Raw genomic sequence first — 17,615 nt, 5'->3', positions numbered from 1 at the left:
CCCTAGCCGAATTTGCTCAGCATCGGCCCACAGACTGAGGGTCCCGGGTTCAAATCTGGCCAAAGGCACATAGTACCTCGGGTGCAGGCTCCATCCCCAGCCCTGGTCTGGGTGAGTGCAGGAGGCAACCAATCAATGTGTCTCTCTCACATCGATGTTTCTCTCTCTCTCCCTTCCACTGTCTCTGAAAAGCAATGGAAAAAACATCCTTGGGTGAGGGTTTAAAAAAAGAAGAAAGAAAGAGAGAAGAGAGAGAGAGAAAGAGGAAGGAAGGAAGGAAGGAAGGGAGGGAGGGAGGGAGGGAGGGAGGGAGGGAGGGAGGAGAGAGAAAGAAAGAAGAAAGAAAGAAAGAAAAAGAAAGAAAGAAAGAAAGAAGGAAGGAAGGAAGGAAGGAAGGAAGGAAGGAAGGAAGGAAGGAAGGAAAGAAAGAAAGAAAGAAAGAAAGAAAGAAAGAAAGAAAGAAAGAAAGAAAGAAAGAAAGAAAGAAAGAAAGAAAGAAGGAAAGAAGGAAAGAAGGAAAGAAGGAAAGAAGGAAAGAAGGAAAGAAGGAAAGAAAGGGAGCTGGGCCGGGAGTGGCTCAGCAGGTGAGCATTGACCTGGGATCCAGAAGATCGCGGTTCGATTCAGGTCAGGGCACATGCCGGGGTCATGGCTTGATCCCCAGCCTGGGCGTGCAGGGGGCAGCCCATCAATGACTCTCATCATTGATGTTTCTCTCTCTCCCTCCCATTCCTCTCTCTGAAATCAATAAAGATATATTTTTTAAAAGAAAGTAAAGGAGATAAGGGCATAAGCTCAGAGGGGCGACCGCGTGAAGGCTGAGGAAGGGTGGCCGTCTACAAGCTGAGAAGAGAGGCTCCAGAAGCAACCAACTCTGTCGACACCTTGATTTCAAACTGCTAATCCCCAGAGCTGTGAGAAAACAAATTTCCATTGTTTAAGCCACCAGACTGTGGGACTGTGGGACTCTGGTATGACAGCCCTAGTAAACTAATTTGCTTAGTAAGAAATTTTACAGAAATACTGGCTCAGAAATCCAAGAACTCCCATCCAAGCCTATGACAAGACAATGCTGTTTTTAGATGACTCTGCAACCATCTATAGATGTTAACCATTAAAGTGTTTATTCAAAAAATTACTCTTTCATGTTCAATATGAGCACAGATTTTGGAGTCAGACAGAGGTGGGTTTGAATCCTGACTCAGCCACTTAGAAGTTATGCAATCTTAACCTCTAAAGACTCAGTTTTCTTGTTGGTAATTTGGGGCTAATAATAGCTCCCTCCTAGACATAGCTCAATAATTGGCAAGTATATCATAGGCGCTCAGTATCTGGTGACTTTAAAATGATAATTAGCCAAATTATTCAGATTGGCCTTCTCTGGAAGATGGAATTGCAGCAAAATTTTACTAAAATGCTTGTAATCGGTTCAACAACCATAGTACTATAATGACGTTTTTAAAGACTTTATAAAATGACAGAATAAGTATTTTTTAGAAGAAAGGAATTGAAGTCAAAGGGGAAAAAAAGAACATGAAAGTCAGGAACATAGACTGACTCTGTAAGATGTAACACCCAGGAAGAGTTGAATTATCTCAGGCCGATGAGTAGCTAGGCTGCAGGAAGGTAGGGATTGTTGATTTTTGTCTTGTGTCCCCAGAGCGTAATATGGCACCTGGCACTTCTCTAAGCTCAACAACTTTTGGTTGAGTGGAAGAATGAATGGCCTTCTGCAAGGACGGTTATACAACTCACACAAAGGCTGGATTGGATTTCAACCCAAGTACAGCATTTTGCCATCACGCGACCAAAACTTTAATTTTAACCCGGGAATTTCACTTTGGGGAAATAACCTAAGAAAATAACCCAAACGGGGGGAAGTGTTATTTTTTTAAAAATCTTCAATTATAGTAGTATTCAAAATAGGGAAATCCTGGAACAGTGTTCAGAGCCTCTTCAACCCTCTGGTACATCTCTCCTCTCCCACCTGTGACGAGGCTCTCCCTGCTGTCCCCAAACCGTTCTGACCATCCACAGGGCCCTCACCAGAGTGGCCCAGTGCCCCACACTTCTAACCCTTTGCAATCAGCATCTCCCATTAAAACTTATTTGTGCCAGCTTATGTTTGGGACTCCACTCAATCAGCTTATCTAACGAATTGATTTAAACTGAGGTGCTAATGAATGCCGGAGGCTGGATTCGAGTCCACTCCTGGATAACAACTGCCTGTCAGCAGCTCTTACTGTGGAGAGTAAGTAACACATTTCAGGCATGCGTCCTGGACATCGGAGGAAGATATTTTAAGCAGGGGGATTTCCTCAAGCCCCTCAAATTACACCATGTAGACAGCTGCCTAGCCCACATGATCAGGCCAACTCCTTGGCATCCAGTTATCAGCACTCAGGGGACACCAGAGGAAACAGGTTTGTTCCTCTTCTTAACAGAGCTTGGAAGCTGTGACAGGACTATTTATGTCACTGAAAGGAAAAGGGCATTTACTCTGGAACCTACCCAGAAGGCACCTACTCCCTGGGCTTGGAGGTAAAATATTCTCCACCTGATCTCTGCGGATGGCTGAGTGACCGGTGCCCAGATTAACCAAGATGAGCGAGTGGGAACATGCAGATGCTGAGAAGGGACTGGCAGAACAGAGTTGAGCTTTACAGCTGAAAAGATCCTAGACATCGGTATGAATTTATATGAGCAAACACGAGAGAGCATTGAGCCTGATAAAAAAAAATTTCTTTAAAAAGCGGCCCTGGCCCTGGCCAGTGTGGCTCAGTTGGCTGGAGTGTTGTTGCACACCACAAGGTTTCAGGTTCAATTCCCCGTCAGGGCCCATACCTAAGTTGTGGGTTTGATCCCTGGTGGGGGCGGGGTGCAGGAAACAATCGATCGATATTTCTCTCTCCCATGGATGTGTGTGTGTGTTTTTTCTCTCTCTCTCAAAAATTAATAAAAAACACATAACCTCGAGTGAGGATTGAAAAAAAGATTAACTGCCCTTTATTGGGTGTTAACTATACTGACTGAGCTAAAGTATTTACATATTTTAAAAGATGTAACCCTCTGATACTGAGGGAAATAGGGGTTGTTATCCCTATTTCAGATGAGGAAACTGAGGCAAAGATAGGTTAAGTGAGTATCCCACAGTCAAAGGCAATTTTGCGATTTGAAGCCAAAGCTTTGAAATCCCAAGTACATGGCTGTAACAGAAGCTCAACAGCCTTTCATGTTTCAGAATCAATCTTTTTTTTCTTGATTTTTTTTTTTTTTTTTAGAGAGAGAGAGGAAGGGAGAGGGAGAGAGAAAGAGAAACATCGATGTGAGGGAGGAACATCGATGGGCTGCGTCCTGTACACCCCCTACCAGGGGTCGAGCCTGCACCCCGGGCATATGACCCGACCGGAAATCGAACCAGCAACCTTTTGGTGCACAGGAAGATGCCCAACCAATGAACCACATTGGCCAGGGCCAGAAGCAAGCCTCTTGCCCTGGTCGGTTTGGCTCAGTGGTTAAAGCGTTGGCCTGCGGACTGAAGGGTCCCAGGTTCGACTGCGGCCAAAGGCACACACCTCAGTTGCAGGCTGATCCCCAGCCCTGGAGGGGACGGGTGCGGGAGGCCACCTATTGATGTCTCTCTCTCTCCCCCTCTCCCTTCCACTCAATTTGAAAAGTAACGGAAAAAACATCCATCCTCAGGTGAAGGCCAAAATAAAGAACCTTAAAGCTGAGGACCCCAGAGCACCTGTGTTAATGATCCGGACCCTGATTACCACGACCGAAAGGAGTCTGCTACCTTATGAGGCAGCCTGTTCCAAACGGCTATGCTTGCTGGAAGCTTCTAAATGATACGTTAAAACCTGTTTCTCCGCAGCTTCCCTTCATTTGGTCTTAATCGTGCCCTCTGGAGAACTCAGAACAAAGCTACTTCTCTTGGCGAAGCCTTTTGGTTGGAGACAGAGATCATGCTCTCCCCTCCCCCACCCCTGTGCTCGCCTCGGTCCCAGGAGACCTCAGCCCTGCTCGGCTGCTCAGCTGTTAGACTCCCGGGTAACACAGAAAAGCCCCCAAGGGCCACCTATGTCTTTCAGATGTCCTGGGTCTAAATTTGGGTAGTAGGTTTGATCCCAATTACTTACCCAGATACCCGTGAAACATCACCTTAGTAAGTGGTAGGGCTCCCACATAAAAGCATGGAATTAGTCTAATACAGCAAATAATCGTAACATTACTGAGACCTTTCTGTGTGCCAGGAAGGGTGCCAAGTGCCTTATGATACACTCCCCCCTCCGCCACCACTCTCCGAGGCAGGTGCTGTCCCTGTCCCCGCTTTACAGATGAAGAAGCTAAGACCCAGCTAGTCCCAGGTCTTGTGCTCACACTTGCATGTCTTTCTTTCCCTGTGAATGTGCGGAGGGAGTGAGGACAGGACAGGACTTGCTGTCCCCAGAGTGAGACTTGCAATTTCCCATGTCTCTTTGCTTATACGTTGCCTCTCCGCTTTGGCTCCTTTCTTCACAAACATTTAATGAGCACCTCTCACACAGTTACCTGCTTATTAGTGATTAGAATCAGGACAAAGTATGCGACGCAAGCTGCGACACCCTCTAAATCCGACCTCCGGGTCAAGGGAGGCTTAGGAGAGGGGGTAGCACCTGATGTGGGCCTTGAAACAAAAAATAGGAAGAGAGGAATCAGCCAGTCGAAGGACAGGAGGGGGAAATTCAAATTTCAGCTTGGAGGGACAGGCATGTGTAAACACCCAGAGGCATGAATTTGCATGGACAGAAAAACCCATCATGGTAGTTAGGTCCAAAAAACCTTGTAAGCATAAAATAGAAGAAAAAGGTCGCATTATTGTGACATTAAAGAAAAATGGTTATTTTGCAGTTGGAACTGTGCGGACACAAAAGCACACAAAGTAAGGACAATGAAACTCGTTATGTACACAACTGACTGCTCCTGAAGCGAAGTTCAAAGGCTCGAGAGGCAGTCACTTACCAGTCCCCCCACCACACCCCCTCAAAGAGATCTTCACTCGGCCTCTGTTTGAGAAAGGGGGTGATTGCTTGGTGGGGGACTGTCAGTTGCATTACACTGAAATTTGCATAATCACAGACTTCTGTTTTGTGAGCAGTGTGGCCCCATCATTCAATGAGTTGCTAGCAAAATTTTACCTGCCTTTTTCCCCCTGCCCTCCTCAATTACCTGCAAAGAGCCCATTTCCACCTTTAAACTCGAGGACCCCTTCCGCACCTTTCCCCTTTGCCCCAGATGACACCTATAACCATTTTGGCCTGTTCTCAGAATTTTCATGCTTATGTGAATTTCTCATCCTCACGTAGTAAAATTTGATTTTCTCCTGTTAGTCTGATTATTAGCCCAGCTAGGAGAACTTAGTAGGTGGGGAAAAAAGTATTATTATTTTTTTAGCCCCCACAGAAGCAAAGGGAAAAGAATCGTTTGGGTTTCTCTCACGTCACAATTCAGTTCATCAAAGTTGAGTCCACAATGTGGATGGACTAATGATGCTGTAGAGGCGAAACAAAAATTTTAATGTGTTTATAAATGTGGTTTATGCAACAATATTCAAATGAAGCTTTTACCTTTTTATTTGCTTTTTCTTTTGCATTCGAAAGTGTAGGGGATGCCCTAGCCGGTTTGGCTCAGTGGTTAGAGCGTCAGCCTGAGGCCTGAAGGGTCTTGGGTTCGACTCTGGTGAAGGGCAAGTGCCCCGGATGAGGGCTCCGTCCCTGTGCCAGAGGCAACCAGTTGATGTGTCTCTCTCACATCAGTGCTTCTCTCTCTCTCTCCCCCTTCCACTCTCCGAAAAGCAATGGAAAAAGTGTCCTTTGGTGAGGATTTAAAAAAAGTGTATGGGACTATGGGGGACACAAAGCATTTGAATGTGCTGTAAGTATGATGTTTAACCATGGATGGTTAAAATATTTTTTCTGTAAAATTGGTAAAAGTGTTAAGATCCATTCCTAGGCCTAATTCCACTGTCAAGATCCCAGCCATCACCCGTAAACCTCCAAATCGCCATACTTCAATTTGAGGGAGGGTGCTTAGATTCTACAGAAACCAAACCGAACTGTAGAAAGACCCCACGGTCAGTGATTCTCAAAGTGTGGTCCCTAACGTAGCCACTGCAGTACCTGAGAACTTGTTTGAAATGCAGAGGTGCGAGTTATCAGGCCCCACCTCTGAAAGCCTTTAGGCAGAAATCCTCGGGGTTTTAACCAGCCCTCCGGGCAATTCGGAAGCAGGGAGCTGGAGTTTCAGAACCACTGCTTCCAGTTGCTTCGGCAGCTGCCCTTTGCCAGGGAGCGGTGGAGATGGGCGTGCGGGAACCTCTTCCCAGCTCTTCGGGGACCCCTATCTATTGGTTTGCTTTGCCATTACCCTAATACGGCTGGACCGTAAGGCCCATTAGACGAAGCACGAACCAGGCCTGTTGCGCAGAACCGGGGAGTCAGTTTTCCTTGGCTTTGCCTTCGGTCATTTTTTAAAAAACTTATTGCTTCATGAGCCACACTGGTCTCTGAACTTTTCCCTTTTCTAGTAAAAGTACAAATTCCAGCTGGAGTTCTTGACCAGCAACATCTTTCTACAGAAGTTGCTATCTTCGATGCTTTGCCGAGTTCCAGAGATAAGATAAATAATTTACCAAATGTAGGTTTCTGATTACTCACTCTATTAGCATTTAGAGCAGAGAGCTCTGGCCCCTGGGGAGTTTGACTCGTTCAGATGCAGCCCATCTGCTTTTGTGTTTTTATGGGGAGTGTTTTGGGGGGTGGGGTGGGGGTAGGGTTGTCTGGAAAAGCCAGGGAGCTCCCAGCATCCCACACATACTTCAGGGATGAACTGCCTAAGTCTTACGGGTTTTACTGGAAATTCTGGGGAATGCTATTTTCTTATTTAAAAAACACACAGCTGTTAAGAATCTTTTTTCCTCTTTCGCCCCCTTTTTTTTTTATGCTGAGTAAAAACAAAACTCCACAATTCATTTTCAAATATTATACAAAATAAGACAGCTAAAAGGGTACTTTCAATATTGAACAATTTATTTATCCTAAATTCATGCTGCACCCTACAAGAGTAATTTCCGGGAATTTTATAGAAGAGATTAAGTAGAGTTTCTCCTAAATCAAGTGACACTGGGGGGAAAAAAGAATAGATATCACATAAAAGCCTCATTCTTCACTCACACAATTTGTGAAGTATAGTAGCAGTAGCAGTAGTGATAGATACAACAGGAGATTTGTATCTGTAGTTATTCCGGGGGCTCTTTGCTTTACAGTAAATACATGTCATTATTATTTTATACAGGTCTTAAGTGTAAACAGTGGTACGGAAGAAATCACAGCAACAATAGCTGATTCTGTGGATGGTCCACTGCAAATGCTTAGAAGAGAAGGCTGAGATAAACCCAAGAAGTGATGTGTTGGATATGTAATAAATGCTCTCTTATTTCCTTCAAGATAAGTTGATCAACAACTTACTTCATCAATTTCGAAAGGGAACATTGAGCCATGAGTCTGGGCCGTATACATAGTGGTGAGTGGGGCCTATTTTGGTAATTCCTAAGAAATAGAAATTGCATTTAGTCTCCCATGTGAGATTTTTGTATTTTCATGGATTTCTTATTGCAAAATCAAGATTACACATCCTACTTTCTATGGTGAACACCCAGTGAATAAGTAAAATAATAACACAGTGACACTTTACTACAAACCTGACTGTTACTTTCCTGTTAGTGGTTTAGTAGAAAGTTGATTGTTAAAAAATAAGAAATTAAATTAAATTAAAAGTTGATTGTCTCCCGAAACCAAGTTGTACTGGAAGTCCCTCGCATGGAAATGAAAGTTGCGGCTAGGTTTGGGGAGTGCACCTCGCTGAGCAATTAGCTCTGAAACAGAAACAATCTATTAGAGCTGGGATAGCCCTAAGAGGCTGAGAGAGGGAAGGAATTCCTTGTGCTTCACAGCTCCTGGCTTGAAGCAATTAGAGAGTGTGGAAGGCGCGAGAATGCTCCTTGCTACCTATTTTGTGTTTCTCTGAGAGATTAACCTACTTTCTTGGCTCATTTTCTTTGGCCTCCACCGGCAGGTATAAAAGCTGCGGTAGCTGGCAGCCTCAGATGACCGCATCTGCGTCTGTGATCCCAGCTCCGGGCCTCGAAGGGACTTTGTGGAATTTACCTCCATTTCCTTTGCTTTCTCCCCACAGCGGGTAAAAAAACCTGCCCCAAACTTAAATACTCTCCCCCTGTCATCAGGATCTCCCAAGCCAATGACGGTGTCAGTAGTAGAGCGTGTGCTTCTCTCTTTCGCTGTCTTCGGACAGATCCAAGAGGTTGGAGCGGTGACTCTGAGGAAAGTGGCCTAGAAGTACACAAACGCACACGTGCACACGCACACCCTCACCGGGAGCCCTCGGACCCCGCCACTTGCCCACTTCAGCTTGCCGTCTGCTGTATTTTAGAAGGTTTCATATTGCTCCTGCAACATTTTTTTTTTTTTGGTTGGTTGGATGGCTGAATGAAACCCAACCTTCCCTGCAGACATCAAAGCCTGTCTCCAGCACAGCAAACCCTCCCTGCAGCCTTTCGTCTCTCCGGCTACATTCCAGTTTCACCGGGGCTGCCTTGCATGGTAATCAGGCCTAATTACCACTTTCTCCCTCGATGGTGGTGCCGAGTTTTGGAACTGCTGGGCTCTTTTCTCAGTTTGGTCCTGCCTTCCCTCGCTCTCCCTCCTGTTATTTAGCACACTCTTCCAAATTCTCCGATTTCCCCTTTATAATTAGCAAGTGGGTGAAAAGGGCCCGACTGTGCCTTTGGGACACCGGCGTCTGCCCACTTTGCTCACTCGCTTTCCTCTCGCCACTGTGGGAAGACCTTGCCGCGTACAGGACACTCTGAGCACCACGCGGCTTCAAGCGATGACTAGGTGAAGCCTGAAACAAAGGCCACGAGACGATAATCTTCCCATCCCGGGAGGGAGGTATTTTCCTGCCTTCTCTTACCACATGCCCTCAGACATAAAATCTGTTGTAAAATGTTAAGACCAGAAGGAAAGGAATGTAAAGTCGGCCTTTGGGGAAATTTTCCCCAATTCTTTCACTTGGTAAGATGCATGTTGATGCCTTAAGTTCTTTAACTGAAAAAGGAATCAAGGGCAAAGAATTGAAAAAATGAGAGATCAGATAATCCTGTTTACCTCCAGTGTAGACCATCCAAGGAGATGATAATTTATGTTTTACGACTAAAGTTCTTTCTTTAAAAAATCCTCACCCGAGGATATGTTTTTGTTGATTTTAGAGAGGGAGGGGGGGAACATCGATGTGAGAGAGAACTTGTCCTGACCTGGAATTGAACCCAAAACCTTTTGGTGTACGGGGTGATGCCTCAACCAACTGGGCCACCAGTCCAGAGCCTAAAGCTCTTTAAAATGTACTGTGGTAGCCCGACCGGGTAGCTCAGCGGTTGAGCATCAACCTATGATCCAGGAGATCTTGGTTCGATTCCAGGTCAGGGCACATGCCCAGGTTTCAGGCTCCATCCCCCGCTGGGGGCGTGCAGGAGGCAGTTGATCAATGACTCATCACTGATGTTTTTCTCTCTCTCTCCCCTTCTCTTTTTCTCTCTTTGAAATCAATAAAGACATATTTGAAAAAAATCTCATAAAATGTTCTATTGTATTATTTTACTGCCTACCTTCATGTGCCGGGCACAGTGTTGGTACTGGGGGTTCCAAGACAATAGGACACAAATCTTGCCCTCAAGACAAGCTGAGACTGAAAGGATTAGAAGCTGTTAGAGGAAGGGAACCAGGAAGATTGGGAGGGTCTAGATGTGAAGGTTTTTCAAAAATATAGTCTAAGGGCAACAAATCTGTCCCTGGGTTGAATTGTTGTAGCTGGGTATTGAAACACCATAGTTCATGATTACTATTTTGTTTATTTTATTTTTTAAAATATATCTTTATCGATTTCAGAGAGAGGAAGGGAGAGGGAGAGAGATAGAAACATCAATGATGAGAGAGTCGTCATTGATCGGCTGCCTCCTGCACACCCCCGGCTGAGGATCGAGCCCATAACCCAGGCATGTGCCCCGACTGGGAACCAAACCGCGACCTCCTGGATCATAGGTCCATGCTCAACTGCTGAGCCACGCACGACCAGACCTATTTTGTTTATTTTTTATATGTTTGAAATTTTCCATAATAAAAATTAAAGGAAAAAAATGTAATCTGGAGACCATGATTTGTAGAAGAGTGGGAGGAAGCTGGCTGAAATGCAGATGCTCTGGCCCACCCCCATCCTGCCCAATGCATTTCTTGATTGGGTTCCAGAATCTGTATTTTAAACAAGTTCTTCATGCAAAGCCAATGCCTATTGAAACTTGAGTTCCTTGGTAGGGGAGACAGGATGTGCCAAGACTGAAGGTGGAAGAAAGAAGGAAAACCAGTTATCAGAGAAGAAAAACTTCCTTGGAAACCACTTAACTAGATCAGCCAATTTCAGGACTCCAAAGAGGACCTTTGAGATCCCTAGTCTAGGCCAGAACATCTAAAATGGATTGTGCACAGGAGCAATCTGGGGATCCTGTTCCTAAGCAGGAGGTTGGGTGGGTCTTAAATTCTGCATTTCTAGCTAGCGTCCAGGTGAAGCCTCTCCGCCAGTTTGGGGATCACACTTCGAATAGCAAGGATTCGTATTTTACAGATAAGGCATCTGAAGCCCAGGGAGAGTAATACTTGCTCCAAGTTGCACGCATTATGGGCAACACTTTGTGGGGCCGTGGTCTATAGATGCTGAGCCCATGGAGGAGCCTGTTGCCGTTGGATATGGGGAGCAGGCTGCACCTCCATGAGGATTGCAAAGGCGGGTCAGTGCGGAGCTGAGCTACAGTACAGATTTCTCCTCCGCGCCGTGGGAATGATCTGAGGCTATTTTGCCACAGTCTGTTATCACCATAACTGCATCTTCCAGCTCAGGCTGCTTAAATTCTTCTTGGAATTAATTCCATGAGACTTGTTGACCCAGTGCAAGAACATGTGCCCAGACTTTAGCATATTTTGGTCCAATGCTAGTTAAGCAAGTTAGCTAACTATCCTGAGTTGCAAAAACAATATGGGTTAATAATCTATTAAATATACTCCCTAATATCAGGACTAGGGAGCACCCCTTAATACAGGAAATCCAGTTTTACACAGTGACTAGTAAAGTCAGGGGCTGGTTATCGCAGAGGTGGTACAGATTGAAACAGCTTTCACACCGTCCCTGAGGATGCCTAACGTGGTGTATCATCCGTAATGAGAGGGGTTGCTTGGAGGTTCCCTAACCTTTGAGCTTGGGGTCAGAGCTGTCCCTGCCTCTGGTTTCCGGGTCACTGACAGAACTCAGGACAGGGTGACTTGAGAACCCACCCGGCGCCTTTTGTAATTGCTGATTTCCAGGTAGTGAGAAACTATAATAGGATAATTTAACTCAAGAAATTTATTAACAGAGTTAATTTGTTACCAGAGCCTCTCTCCACGGACCTACAGTCTCGCACACATTTTCTGCCTACACCTTCAAAGGAGCATCTTTTTCTCTGGCTTCAAAACATTTCTGGCAGAGGAAACCCTCTCTGGGCTGGAAGGGCCTGTGATCTCTCCCAAAACGCGAGCGGGTGTCTCTGAAACATCGCAAGTTACATTCTCTCTTTCTCCCTGATCGCCCGCGCATTTCCCCTGAGCCCTCTTATCTAGAGACGCTAAGGAGGGCGCAGAGGCACCGACAGGCGGGTCTTCCACCCGACGCGGTCCCAGCCGGAGTGACGTCCGAAAGCATTCCTGAGGGTCGGAGTCCGGGAGCAGTTCCCCCTTGGCTCCGGGCATGTGGACGTGGGCTTTGTGCAAGTGAGGGGTGAGGGGTGAGGGGAAGGCGAGGGCAAAGCGCTCGGGGTGGGAGCGGGGCCTCCCTGGAACCTGGGCCGTCGGGAATCTGCTTTGTGAATGGAGTTAGAGGGGGAGGGGGCGCGCATACTTGGAATTCCTGTATCTGGGTGGGCTCCTGCTCCGGGATTTTCAGGATGTGGGAAATGGAAGATGAAAGAGCTGCACTTCCAGCCTATCGGGTTACAGCCTGTAAAATGGAGAGGGCGAGCCGGGGGTGGAGGGGGCGGGGAGGCCTCGCCGAGGGGCCCGGGAAGCCCAGTTTGGGAACGGGCCGGGCTGAGCGAGAAAGCGCGCGGGGCCCGCGGCTCACGTTTCCCATCGCGTCAGAGCTGTGGAATTTCCTCTCGGGGGGGCGGCGAGGCCGGTGTAGACGGAGCTGGTTTAAGGTTAGTCTGCGATGAGTAACAGCCCCGAGGCGGCCGGCGGCGGGTGCTGCCAAGGGGCCGGGTGTGCGGGCCGCGCGCTCCGGGGCCTCCGTGCGCGCCCTCGGGCGATGCTCTGCCCCGGGAGCCGGGTCCGTGGATGGGTCTCATTTGGGCCTGACCTCTGCGGCATGCGGAGCCTCAAGTGCGGGCCCAGGAGGGGCATGAAAGGAATGGGGGGGTAATTAGAAAAGGCGGGGGACGCTCCCGCGTGCACCCCCTCCCCGGGCCCGGCCCGGCCGCGCTCTGCTGGGCGCCCCGGCTGCCCGCGCCCCCGGCTCTGTCTGTCCCGGGGGCACGTGCTCCGCGCTGCGCCTTGTCGGGCCCCGCTCGCCCGGGACCCCTCCTCCCGAGAGATGCTTGTGCTAAAAGCTCTACCAGGCGAGGGTCTGATCAGAGAAACAGAGCAGCACCTCTGAACCTCCACCACTCGGGCGAGGAGGGGGACCTTGTTCCTAGGCCAGCGACACCCTTTTTTTTTAGAGAAGAATAAAACATTTTCGGGTAAAAGCCAGACCATAAGCAAAACCCTTCTCTCGCAGAGCTGGGCCTGCCGGAGAGGGGCTGGGAAAGCACGTTCAGAGAAGAGGAGCCCTTACTACACTCTGATGCCAGCCATCAGGCAACGCCTTGTTCTCACATTGTGATGGGTAGAAAGTTCATGCATGGCATGTAAACCTCCCCATACTACGGATGGCAGAACTATTTCTTGTTTTCAAAAAATTAGAATACAATAAAATACGCTCGCTCCAAACCGCGCCACGCTTCATTTAATCTTTTTCTCCTGTTTCAAAAAGCTGTTTAGGATTTTGCAGTCCGCTGGGGTCACCGTTTCCAAATACCTATTAGCGCCCAATTGTAGTCTGGTGAGAGGTTCAGTTCGTCAGGATTTCTGGTTTGTAGGTCGCTGGAGCAAACAGACCTGCATTATCATCTTTGGGTTGCTACTGAGGTAAAGTACACCGTGCCCATTTTTTAAAAATCATTTTACAAACCTTATACTCATGTTCTCCCTCTCAGTTCTCTCCTTTCCAAATACCCTCCCCCTGGCAGTTTGCAAAAAATAATAGTAATAATAATAATACTGGAATATTTCCTCCTCTTTGAATTATTTGCTCTCAGCTACCTTTCCAAGGAAAGCTGTAGCCTTGAACCTTGCCAGGCTCAACTGAACTTCCCTAATTCACCCCCAGTCATTTTCTAAATGTGAGGGTTTTTTTTAGCAAAATCTCATAAATTTGGGAGAGGTGCTGTTATTTGAACTGGTGCTTCTGGCTGTCTCCGTAGTTTCCTAAGAGCCGGCAAGTGTAGGAACTCGAATGATATTTCCTGTGTTCCCAAGTAAAATAAGCTAGCAGCATGTTTTTCTATTCTTAGTTGAAATGAAAATTAGTTTTTGAAAGTCCTGTAGTTAGCTTAGTCCACCGTAGCCTGCTGATGACCTCAGTGGTGGAGGACCTGAGGCCTCGAATGTTAAAATTAGAACTGACTTTGAGCACTAGCCCTATTTACCAGCTGGGCACCTTATTTTTATTTGACTAACACTTAGGCAGCATTTACTATGTGCCAAGCATTTTACAAATATTTTCTTGGCGAATCCTCATAGTAGTGTTACTCTATAACGCTCTTATGAAATAGTGTGGCTGTTATCCTCACTTTGCAGGTGAGGAATCCGAGACATGGGGCTGTGAACTCATTTGGGTTTATGAACATCACTCCATCTCGCCTCCCTCGCACGTCCTCGATTGGTGGGAGGTTCCCACATCCACCACCTCGCGCCCTCCGACCAGTCACTCAGTGGCACTGGGGCCATGCGGAGGCTGTGACACCGTGGGCAGAAGGGAAGACAACAGTCACAGACGTGGAAAACCAGAGCAAAGCCAGAAGAAAGGAAGCTTTCACAGCTGCGCCTTCCACCCCCATCCCATGTAGAGCCGCACAGCAGGTCTCCAATACCTTCTTGTAATTCAATTCACAACCTCAGTCCTGTACCATTTCCGTTTTCTTGAACTGCATCTAGACATGATTCTGGTCCCCACCAGCTTCTGACCTCATTACTCTGTTTACAGCTTGGCCTCACCCTGCAGACTGCCCTGATTTCCCAGATAGGAATTTGGCTGCCCTCATTGACTACGATTCAGATTTTGGCCCCAGCCACGTTGCAACAGGGCGTCCTGTGCACACAGCCCTCTGGTCAGATGGGTTCCCTGGGCCCCCTCCTTCCCTTGAAACTCCTTTCATGGGTAAAGCAGGCTCTATGAATATATCCCATTCTGAGAGTAAAGGCAGGGTTATGGATAAGACCTCTGATGAAATATTGGGGTGGGGAACCACTGAAGGGTTTGCAGCTTGGGGGGATTAATGTGATGAGGGGGCCTTTAAGAAGATGAGACGGTTGTGCAGGATGGGTTAGAGGCAAGGTCTTTGGGAAATAAGGTACAAGTGACAAGCAAGGGCAGAGGTGAGGTGCCAGTGGAAACAGAAGGGGAGATGCATGCATGGGAGACAGAAAAATCTCCCCACACTTGGGTGTTGCCTGATTTGAGGGCAGGAGCGTGTGGAGAGTCAGGCCCTGGGATTCTCCAGGATCCACATCTGAAGCACCTGGGAAGCTGATGCCTCAGCTCCCAGGAGAAAGCAGGAGGGCCTAGCGTAGTGCCTGCAACTAGGTAAGGCTCAAGAAGTGTTTACAGAATGGGGCATGTTTATGTGGACTCTCTAGAGCTTGTCATTAAAATATTAACGCCCTCCGGAAGGGTAAAACCGGGATCCTCGTACACCTTTGTCTTAAGGGAAAGAGGGAAGACTTGGGAGGAGAGGCTGAGGAGGGGTTGAGCCAGGGAATGAGGTGTTTCCTACCAGGGCTCACCTGTTTGGGTGAGAGGGAATGAGAGGAGCCCACAAGAAAAGCCTCACCTTTGCCCGCATCTGAGCTTCATGTAGAACTTCCCCGTGCAGAAGGCAGGCAGGGGGACCAGGGTGGAAGGAGAGGCAGGGCTGAGAGCAGGGGTGTGACGGGTGGCATTCAGTCACTGACTGCAGGATGCGTGTTTGGGTGGCGCTGGGGGTGCCCAAGAGGGAGGCCCGCAGGCAGCGTAGGGCAGGCACTGGAACCGCTCTGACCATTGTCTTTCCAGGTCTGTTCTTTTTTTTTTTTTTTTTTTTTTTAATTATGTCTTTATTGATTTCAGAGAGAGGAAGGGAGAGGGAGATAGAAACATAAGTGATGAGAGAGCCATTGATTGGCTGCTTCCTGCACACCCCCCATTGGGGATTGAGCCTGAAACCTGGGCATGTGCCCTGACTGGGAATCGAACTGTGACCTCCTGGTTTATAGGTCGATGCTCAACCACTGAGCCACACCGGCCGAGCTCAGGTTTGTTCTTTTTTAAAAATATATCTTTATTGATTTCAGAGAGAGGAAGGGAGAGGGAAAGAGAGAGATAGAAACATCAATGATGAGAGTGTCGTCATTGGACACCCCCATTGGAGATTGAGCCTGCAACCTGGGCATGTGCCTTGACCGGGAGTTGAACTGCGATCTCCTGGATCCTAGGTCGATGTTCAACCGCTGAGCCACACCAGCCGGGCTCAAGTCTGTTGTTTACATCTGAGGTAGAGAACTAGTCTGTGAGCCTTTCCAAGTTTAGAGACATCTCCTCCTCTCTCATTCCCCAGTTATTTCAGCTTCCTCCCCCTCCTTGACATCTCTTCATTTTCCATCTACGGTCTCCTTGCAGTCATGACAGTTAATCCTTTCTCTCTTACCCAGGTAACTGCCTGTTATCTCTCTTCCCTGGAAACTTAGGACAGAATTGAAAAAGTTCCCCCAAAGAGGAAAAAAACTGCAACTAATTTTTAAAATGTTTTTTTCTGTGTCCACGTTGACTACAGACCTGTTTTCCACATGTCTCATCTTTAAGTCTGGATTGTGAGTTGTCTGTCCGGCTTTGAGGAGGTGTTTTATGGTGACTGCATCAGCCTTCCTCCAGATCACAGTTTGACTGATGGAGCCCGGAGTGTGATTGTCCCCGGAGCCAGCATCTATTTTTCCAGTGCTAGGTGCTGTGTTAATTGATTTATATTCATTCTCCTGAATCCTCACAGCGACCCTGTCAAGCACAAGTGTCTACCTCCATTGCATGAGGAAATTAAGACTCGAGGGCTAAGTAACTTGTCCCGTTATAGTTGTGAGTGTTGGTTGCAAGCTGACATGTACTGAGCACGGGGACATGTCGGGCTCTCAGTGCTTCCATTGACCCCTCAGGAAAACACTACGGGGTAAGTGTTCTCGCTGCCCTCCCCTTCAGGGCCAGGAAGCGGGCTCAGGGAGGCCAGATAGCTGCAGTATCCCCCACTGGAAAGCAGGCTGTCACTCCAGGCAGTGGCACCTCTAGGCTTTGCTCTTTGGCCACTGCATTTAGTAATTAAAACAGCAAGAGGAAATCTGTGCAATTTGGTTTTATCCCTGAAGTGATGCCAGGGAAGGCCCCTCGGGACAGTTTGTCCAGGTTTCGAGGGAGGCCCTGGCTGTGTGCGGGGGAGCCAGGCGGCCTGGGGAGAGGCCCGGGAGGCTGAGCTGGTTGAGGGGCCGGCGGGAGCAGAGCAGCCCGCGGTGCGGGGACTGCCTGCGTCCCGGGACTGCCTGCCCTGGGAGCGCCCTCGGCCCTGGCTTGGCTTCCGCGCTGGCCCGGGCTGGCGCGAAGCCTGCTGGAAGGGAAGCCCCAGCCGAGGGGGCAGCGCAGGACCCTGGGGCGGTGGCTTCCCCCTCTCTGACCTTTAGCTTGAGCTGATGAATTGGCAGCAACTGTGTGACATCAGGGAGACATTTTCATCTTTGTGAGTTCAGAGCTTCCATTTACAAATTCCTCAGTCACAAGACGGAGGCTGCCGGAGTCCAGGCACACTTGTGGCGGCAGCAGGTGACGGGCACTTGCTCCAAGTCCTCCAGCAGCCTGCGTAATCCCAGGATGGCCATGTAAGGTGCGATCGCTGGCCTGACTCATCCCCGCAGCGCTGCCAGCTCCGAGGAGCCCTGCAGTGACGCGATCACAGCGGCTGGGCACAGGGCAGGCGCCACAGCCTGGGCCGCCTGCCGCAGTTTTCTGCCTGACCCCGCTCTGCTTGTTCTCAGTCCTGCTGAAGACTCGCACTGGGTTAAAATTAAGTGAGCTCAAAAGTTACCCAAACATGTTCTTCCTTGATTTTTCTGTGTGATATGAGTGCGGGGGCAGTGAGAAAT

The 17,615-nt window shown here is 48.2% G+C and overlaps 1 long non-coding RNA gene across 1 annotated transcript; it reads left to right on the top strand.

The window, feature by feature from the left end:
* The first annotated feature begins 12,267 nt into the window (after window positions 1-12,267).
* LOC107545580 (uncharacterized) lies at window positions 12,268-16,697 on the top strand. The gene is made up of 3 exons (XR_001604045.2): window positions 12,268-12,337; window positions 12,916-14,318; window positions 16,268-16,697. It is a non-coding gene; the product is annotated as an uncharacterized LOC107545580 (long non-coding RNA).
* Window positions 16,698-17,615: the final 918 nt, after the last annotated feature.

The sequence above is a fragment of the Miniopterus natalensis genome, chromosome 5 (genome assembly GCF_054644295.1).
Source record: "Miniopterus natalensis isolate mMinNat1 chromosome 5, mMinNat1.hap1, whole genome shotgun sequence".
Classification (NCBI taxonomy): domain Eukaryota; kingdom Metazoa; phylum Chordata; class Mammalia; order Chiroptera; family Miniopteridae; genus Miniopterus; species Miniopterus natalensis.
This window is presented reverse-complemented; position numbering and strand designations above follow the sequence as displayed.